Below are 8,738 nucleotides of genomic sequence, written 5' to 3' on the forward strand. Positions count from 1 at the left end.
TGTGTTCAGTGTTCTTGTGTAATAAACATGGATGATTATGCCACAAGAGAGAAGGGGGCCTTGGAGTAGCTGTACCCATTAAGAATAAACTTAAATGCCTAGGTGTTTACCTACTGTTTGAAAAGCTCTATGACTTTCAGAAGGAGCTGAATGCCCTAGAAGATAAGCAGAAGAGTAAAGAAAATAGGTGATTTGTAGTCTGTCGAGATGTACAAAGAAAGGTAATGCTTTTGCTGTTAAACACACAGACACAAAATCAAATTTCCCCTTCCACCAAGTGCAAACAGATTACATCTAACCAGTGTAGCGTTACTTAAATAAATGTTCCTGGGTTCTATTGGACAGTTGGCTGAAACCCTGAGGTGTGATATTTGAGCACAGTCATTGGCAATGTTCATATCTGCCCACAGAGTAGTTATGCTGAGTAACATAGGTAATCCTGGTTATCCTATGGCACATATGTATTGGGGGTAGAGAAGATGGTATTCTTGGTTTGACAGATTTCAAGGCCAGAACGGTGGCCTATGACTGTCTAATCTAAACCCCTCCTCATGCTGGAGATGTAATTTGTCTGAAAAGCTGAATTATACCACGTCAGAAAACTGCTTAAACCCATCTTAACAACTCACACGAACTATGAGCTGGTACCTCGTAAAATTTCATTTTCTATGTTCTGTCTTATTTAATTTTCTATGCTGTGTCTTATTTCAAGGTTAAATTTTCTAACTCCAGCTTCCAGTCATTATGTCTAATTATGATTTTGTCAGCAGGTTTGAGAACCATGCTATTGGATGGTGTTTTCATGTGTGAGGATCTGTACAAACACCTCAAGTCAGCTTTCAGCCTTCTCTGTTAAATTAAGTTGAACTCCTTAAGACTCACATCTTAATATTTGTTTTCCAGTCTCTGGTTTAAGCTGTGTGGGGTTTAATTTTTTTTTTGTTTGTTTTTTTGGGCGTTTTTTTGTTTGTTTGTTTGTTTGTTTTTGTTTTTGTTTTTATTGTTTTCTATGTTTGTGTCATTTCTGTGTTATTGTGATTTTTATGTTCTTCTGGAACATCTGAGTCCAGTCCTAAGTGTCTTACGGTAGTGGAAGTTTTAGAACAGCAGTAACACCTCCCTACTTGTATTTGACAATCACATTTCATATAACCAAGGATCATAGTAACCATTTTGTCAAAGCATTACTTTGAGAGCCTATTTTGTGATGATTATCCACAATGACTCACGAGCCCATTCCTGAGATACTGCTTTCCAAAAGAGAGTCTCACTGTACCTATGACTTGTATTCCTGGTCCCCAGATGCATTGTTTTGCATTGTTCTGCATTTGAGTGTCCTTAAATTAATTTTGTTGAATTTAACTGTTTTAGCAGAGATTTCAGGTAGTTCTGCATCAGGGCCTCATCTTTGCTACCTACTACCTTGCTCTGTTTTGTTCATATGCTCTTTCTCTTCCATGGCTTCTTCCATAAATGGAGCAATGGCTATTTGGGGGAAACTTGTAGAAGCACTTGTGCTTGCTGATTTCTTTATTGCCATTTTTCTGAACGCTGTGAGATATTTTAATTTTTCTAATGTACAGCCTGTTAATTCTGCACAATTCAAGAATTTTTAAAGCCAAAGTGTTTTGTGGCACTAAGTCAAATGCCTTAAAAATGAAGAATGCTGTGCCAACAAATTCACCTTTACCAACAGGGCCTCTAATCCTGTCATAAAAAACTGTTTATTTGACAAGATTTACTTTCTACAAAACCATGTTGAGCGGCACAAATTATATGTTTTGCATCTGTTTGTTGATAGAATCCTCATTTAACTGTTCCATGCACATCAGAGAAATTTTTCAATGGCACCTAGGTTATTTCTTTTTCCCCTTAGTAAACAGTGGAATGACTTTGTTTTCTAGAAAATTTCTGTTCCCACCTTTATCTATATCTATATTTTTTCTATATCCCAACTTTAAAATTAAACTAGAAATATTATTTAGCCCTTAAAAAAGTTTGTACCTAAGTTATAATATGTGTTTAAGATGTTTTATTTTTATGTTATGTTATGCTAGTATTTCGGTAGAGACTAAGCTTAGTTAGAAAAGGTATAGAGCACTTTGTTTTAGATATCAAGGTGTATTTGCGACAAGTGTTTCACTTTCCTATATTGCTGTCGAGAATTCTTCCATCTACATCTCCTGAAACACAACTTACAGCTAATCTAACATCACCTTTTCTCCTAATACCTATGAACATTAATCCTCATTTCTGAAGCCCTAGCTATACCTAACATTGAAGTTTTTCAATTAATTTCCAGAGAAGTCACCTATATTTTAAGTTGTTCACCATTCATTTATTTCCTATTTATCCATTTTACATATAATTTTTTGATATTTCAAATCTCATTTTAAAACCACTGGCTTTCTTGTTTTAAGAAAGAAACTTGTGAAATCATCTTAAAGAACCAGGAATGGCGTTCCTCTCTCCTTTCAGATTTATCAGTTTTAAACTCCTATATTTCAGCAAACCTGAAAAGTTCTGAAATTTTTTATTGAGAGAAATAACAACTACTAGGGGGCAATTTAATTGATTTATCTTAGAGATCTCTTTTAGGTTGGGATGAACTGCCTAATGGAACTGCTGATTTCTCCCCCGAGGTACCTAAGTTAGACTTAATGCTTCTGAGTTTTAGATATCTGTGTTATGGTGTACAAATCCCCCCTTTCTTTTTAGTAACAAACTGATCCAGCTGTCCAGAAAACATCCCTGAAGTTAAGATTGCCCATCTTAAACCAGGCTTTCTTTCTGCATCCTCAGGAGGGGATTTTAGGGAGGCTGAAAATGCATGCCCATCACTAATTTTTCTCTGCTAATCCATAATCATTCAATGTTCTGTGACTGAATCATAACAATGAGTGACAGCCACCTCCACCTTTTCCCCAGCTGTTATTGAGCCTTTCAAAACTGGCATGGAAACAGTTTTTTGACTATGAAACATTGATTCTTTATAAGTGCAGTTCTGTGACTCTGGTTGGAATATGTCAGTGTTTTTGCCATGTTTGCACATGCAGCCTGTCTGTGCTGTCCATCTGGTTTAAGCAGAGCAGCAAATGATGCTGGGGTGTATCACTGGACCTACAGAACCTTTCAGCCTGTTCCTACTGCTTCTTATCATGTGGCACAAAGGTCTCAGTACATGCATCCATGAGAATTTTACTGGAGGACATGTGCTTGGAGGCAGTGGTGCAGCCATGGTGGAGGCTGGGGTGTGTTCCAGCTGATAAAAGCCTGCAGGGAGGCAGGATTCATTCTCTCAGGCTCAGCTGGGGGGTAAATACAACTTCTGGCTCCCAGATCAGAGCTGGCCTAGGGGGTGAGTACACTGAGTTGGCTTTTGCCAGGAAAACACTATGTAGACACAGCCCATGCCTGACTAATGAAGGAAGTGATGAATCTTTGGTTTTTGATTCCTTCACAGATTCTGGTAATTTGCTGTTATTTCTGCTTAATCCCACAAATAAGCAGTAAATGCAGCAATAGTCTTGGCCATAGGAGAGGATACAGAACACCTCTTTCTAACAAGACCTGCTTTCTAATGTTGTTCAATTTTGATTTCTTTTTGATCAGCTAAGATCAGCTAGATCAGCAAGATCAGCTAGATCCTGCCAGCTCTACACCAGTTACACAGTTTTGGTGCTGATAGTTCAACAGGCTGCTGTGTTTATCTCCCAGTTCAATTCTAAGATTTTCCTTGCCTGCTGTCTCTGTAGCCAGCCCTTCTGGGAAACTTTGTTCTTGTACGTATTTTATCAGTTCTACTTCGCGAGGCCTCTGGTATGACTTTTGAATCCCTGAGTGTAGAAGTTATTCAAGCACAACCATTTTCAGATCCTTGATTCTCAAAAACCTTGAGCAATTTAGGGGCAAATGGTCTTGGAAGAAAATAGACACATGGATTTAATAATGTTTAATAATGAAATGCAATTTTTGAAATCACTGTTTATTTTGAATAATGTCCATTAATTTTTTGAAGGTGTTTTCATCACATTGCTTCTTAGGCATGTGGTGTGATTCTGGGAACTGTCGTGTGCAGGGCCTGGAGCTGGACTTTCACGACCCTCATGGATCCCTTCCAGCTCAGGATAGTAAATGATTCTATGATATTTCTCTTATTATAGAACTCTTTTGAAGGTGGACCCAGGCATAATTCAGAATCTGTCTGACTGGTGTGGATTTGTTCCATTAGAAAACGTGTTTATGCTCTGTTGCATTTTTCTGTGTCCTGATGGCTCCTTAAACTCTGTTTTCCTTATTTTTGTTTTATTTTATATACGATTTTTCTTTGGCTAAACTCTGGAAAGAATGTCAGTCCTCTGGCTTATTAGTGCATCCAATTATAATTTCTAGCAGTGGACACGCTCTTTTTCAAACAAGCTGATATTTAATAGTCAGGTAATAATCAGTACTCAGGTCTGATGGCCAAAACAAACATAACTGGTCAATGTGTTGTCTTTCCTGGAAAAATAACAGGATGCTTTTCTCTGCCTCTGCATTTCATTGATGCTGACCTGTTGCGTGTCTTAAAAACACATCCATCACACGTCAGGTTTGCTTTTTCATTCTTTTCTTGACCATACAAGGACACTGCCTAGGCATTTCACATTCCAACCTGGAACTTCACTGCCTCCCCAAGTATAGTTCCCTAATTGTAGGATAGAAATAAAAGTATCTTGCCCTCTGTATACAGGAAAGTAAGATTTAACACTGAGAAATATTTACAGAAATCCAATTTGTTTCATTCCAATTCTTACCCATCTGAGTCTTCTCAGTGATTTTAATATTATCTCCAATACACTCTATAGTTACATTTTGGCACAGAAGTCCTGCCTAATGCATTCAACACCACCTTCTAATTTTTAGTAGCCTAGAATATTTTTCTTTTCTTCAGTCAGAACATTGACCATCTTCCTCAATATGAGAAATTCTGTCCGGGTGCCATGTATTAGGTTCTGTTTTGTCGGGCCAGGGTTTTATGAGCCCTTAAAAGGGAACCTAATACACCCAAGGATAGCTTAGCTATTACCTTTGGAGGCAAATAATGAGCAGGATGGCTTCTGCTGCAGTGTTAGAAACAGAAAGGTTTAATAAAAGGAAAAACAATAAACAGAAAATCCGATCCAGGTACAGAGGTCTGAGCCTGGTAGAAACACGTTCACAAAAGCCTCATGGTTTCTTTGTTCTCTCTTTTTCTACCTTATGGCCCAGGCGGGACCTTTTGGCTTCCATCCAATTAGGTGACCCCAAGGTTTTAGTGAAGTCTCTGGGGTCCTATAAGGTGGCTTTTCACCTGATCGTTGGGAGAAACTTCTGGGCTTCCTTCCTTTTTTGGGGGACAAAGGCTAATTTGCCCCTCTCTCATTGGGGGCATCCCCCTACACTCCTTCATTCAACAGCACCTTCTAATTTTTAGTAGCCTAGAATATTTTTCTTTTCTTCAGTCAGAACATTGAAATCAGTAATTCTTCCAAATCCAGTGAGTAATCCCACAAATCATGTTCTCACAATCAAAAGTAGATCCTAGGCAATATGCAGAATAAACACAGTAGAACTCCTTTCCCCTGACTCTGGAGGGATTTGTTTTCTGTGAATCATGAGCTACCAAATATCAAATAATTATTTGCTAAATAATAAAAGGGAAGATTAAGCAATCTCTTAAGCTCTGATGAGTCTTGGGAGCACAGTGCCTGACTATTAAATACCACAGTGTTGGTGTGATGATGCTTAAGTCACTTCGTGAATCTGTCCCAGTGTCAGTGTTGTTGCTGAAGTCCCTATGAATACTTATTTATCCTGTGTCCTACCCATGAACAGAGAAATAGAAGCTTCATAAAGATGGAATTGTGTAGGCTTCTAGGAGAAGACAGGAAGGTCCACAGAAAAGAGTGAACTGGAGTTTGTGTCTCACTTAGCAAATTTGGAATGCTCTCATCAGGCAGGAAAGGTGAAGGTGAGGCTCAGAAAGGGGATGTTGGAGTCCTGCTCTAGACTGTGACTAAGTGGCATGATTTACTCTCAGGACAGAGAAAATGCTAATGTGAGCCCTCCGAGGGAAAAAGGAGTTCTTACATCATTGTAGTATGCCACTAAAAAGAAAGTTTTACTGCTTTCTCCTGTCTCTGTCATTGGGGCTGGATCGAAGGATGTTGTCACACTTGTATTCCCCTGGGACCCAGCCCACTTACAGACACATTGGAAAACTATTACTGTGTGGTATGAGCTTTCCTACTCTGACTGAAGACTCTGTAGGGATAAGAACTGGAGTCCTGTGGGGAATAATCATGTCTCATTCTTTTTTCTTGCCACGTTATCTGGAAGGCCATGAAATTTCTCCCTTCTTACACAGACTTCCCCCCAGAATTGCTATATTTGTCCCTGTAGGCAAATATTTACACTGCAGTTTTTAAGTTATTCTCCAGTCACCCTTTGATCCTGTGGCTCTGGAATAGTCTGTCCCATCCCTTAGTCCACACTCCCATGAGACAGGGAGCTTGGGTCAGATGAGGACTGAGAAATTTACACACCAAAAAATTAACCCTTACTGTTGAAGCTCAGGTCAATGTCTTTGATGTTGGATTTCCTTGTTCTGCTTATCATTTCCTCTGGAAGGAAGGTCAATGCCATGCACTGCTTTGGATAGCTTATCACTTGATAGGGTTTGTGCTCACCTGCACAGAGCCATCTCTTCTTTTGCTGCAACTGTGCCTACAGTGTGATTGGCACCATGTTGTAAATAATTAGTGAAAGTAATGATATAACTCCCTGTGGTAATCTCATCCTATTTAGGATACAACTACAATCTGAACTTCAATAACACCTTTGACATAATCAAACATCCCAGAGCCCTTTACAAAGCCATAAATTACTCACCTGTAAAGTAATGACTGCAGGGAATTACAGCAGGCAATGAGTCCATTGATCGGTGCTGGTACAAAATGAAGGAGAGGACGTACAACAGAGGCCACTCCACAACTCTCTTCCTTTGGAAATTTCCATAGTGCCTTTAATTTCTGCATGCATCTCTTTTCTTCCCCACAGAGACACAAGAGGAGGAAGACCACCTTGCTCTGACAGTCAAGGACACCTTCATCCATGCTGAGCTGTAAATCCCATCTGAAAGTGATGGGATTTCAGGCAGGACACAAATGTATGAGCTTATAGCCTGCAGGGAAAACTGCTCTTTAGCCAGTGATGCAAATAAACAAGTAAGTCACTTCCTTAAATTTGCATGGGCCCCTTCTGAAAGGAGGGTTTTACAGCTGCTTTTAAACAGAAAATAGCAGTGATTGCTTTGGACACCTCAGATGATGCACTGCACGCAAAATCAGGGCTACATCACCTCCTACCTCCTCCTAAGAGACCTTCTCTATGGTTCAGAGTTGTCCTCACATTATTAGGTCAGTAGGAATTTTCTCTTTTATCAATTTCATTTAAAATTAACCCCAGTTCTAGAAATCTTAATGTAAGAAGTCCATAATTCCATAAACACTCTGACTGACAAAAATGGAATTATTTTCGTAGGCAACTCAGTGTCAGAAATAATTGTTTAATCAAGAATTTTATTATTTATATGACGATAATGAAAAATAAGGATTAAATTATTTCTGCTGTTAAGAATACCACTGTGATTAGGAAATGTTTTGTATTACATGAAAAATCTCAGGGTATTTTTTTAACCTGAAGGAAGACAATGGGATCAAACTTTATGTTTGTAACATAAATACATATTTCTTAGCACCACCTGGAGCTCTTCTTGGTTTTGTTGTGTTCTGGGGCTACATGTTTATTATAGTCCTATTCTGGATTCCCAGAGTATTACTGCACTTGTTATTGTGGTGCCAGCTTGACACCATTGGGACTACCTTATGGATGCCATTGAGTGTGGATTTGAAAAGTGCTGCCTCTGAGATAACAAATATTTTGGCAAGATGGGAAAGTTACAATAGCAAATATTTTGCCTGGTTCTCAAAGGTATACTGCAGTTTTATAACTTGTGCCTGAGTTTTAAACTGTTTCGTGTTCTTAATTGCTTGTCTTGGGTATTGGACATGTTGATGGACTGAAAGCCATGGGGACTTCTCGTGGAGAAAGACAGCAATGTTTGGTCCCAAAGGCTTAATTTTGAAATCCAGCAGAACTGTTGTCCTTGCTCTTTGGATATGACAAGTTAAAAAGAGATTTATACTGAATTTAGAAGGCATGTTTTGATGAAATAGGGCTGCTTTGGAATAACACACAAATAGAATAGTTTAAACAATCATAATTTTAAAAATAGGTTTAATTGGATTATTTCTTGTAGTCTGATCCAAGGAATATTGAAGACTGCAAGACCATTTCTACTGGATTCTGTGGGCTGAATGGATCCTTAAATGTTTGTAGAAGATAGGGCATGTTTCAGGAGCTCCCTGCTGAGCTGTGTACAGTGTCTCAAAGCAGGTGCAGAAGGGACAATTAGGCTTCCACTGGACAGGTTGTCACCACTGTCCTCCTCCTTGGGCTGTCCTCAACATTGCAGCTTGTTTGAAGCAAAGCTGATCTTGGCAAAAACCAAGTGAAAAAAATGAATCTGCCTACTCTTCCATCAACTGATGTGTGTTTTTCATTCTCATTTCCAGATTTTTTAGTAGTTGATCTTATACTCTGTGTCAGATACATTACAAACTTTGACAGGAGCAGGTATTGCAATTCCATGGCAC

Source organism: Passer domesticus, chromosome 3, assembly GCF_036417665.1.
Source record: "Passer domesticus isolate bPasDom1 chromosome 3, bPasDom1.hap1, whole genome shotgun sequence".
NCBI lineage: Eukaryota > Metazoa > Chordata > Aves > Passeriformes > Passeridae > Passer > Passer domesticus.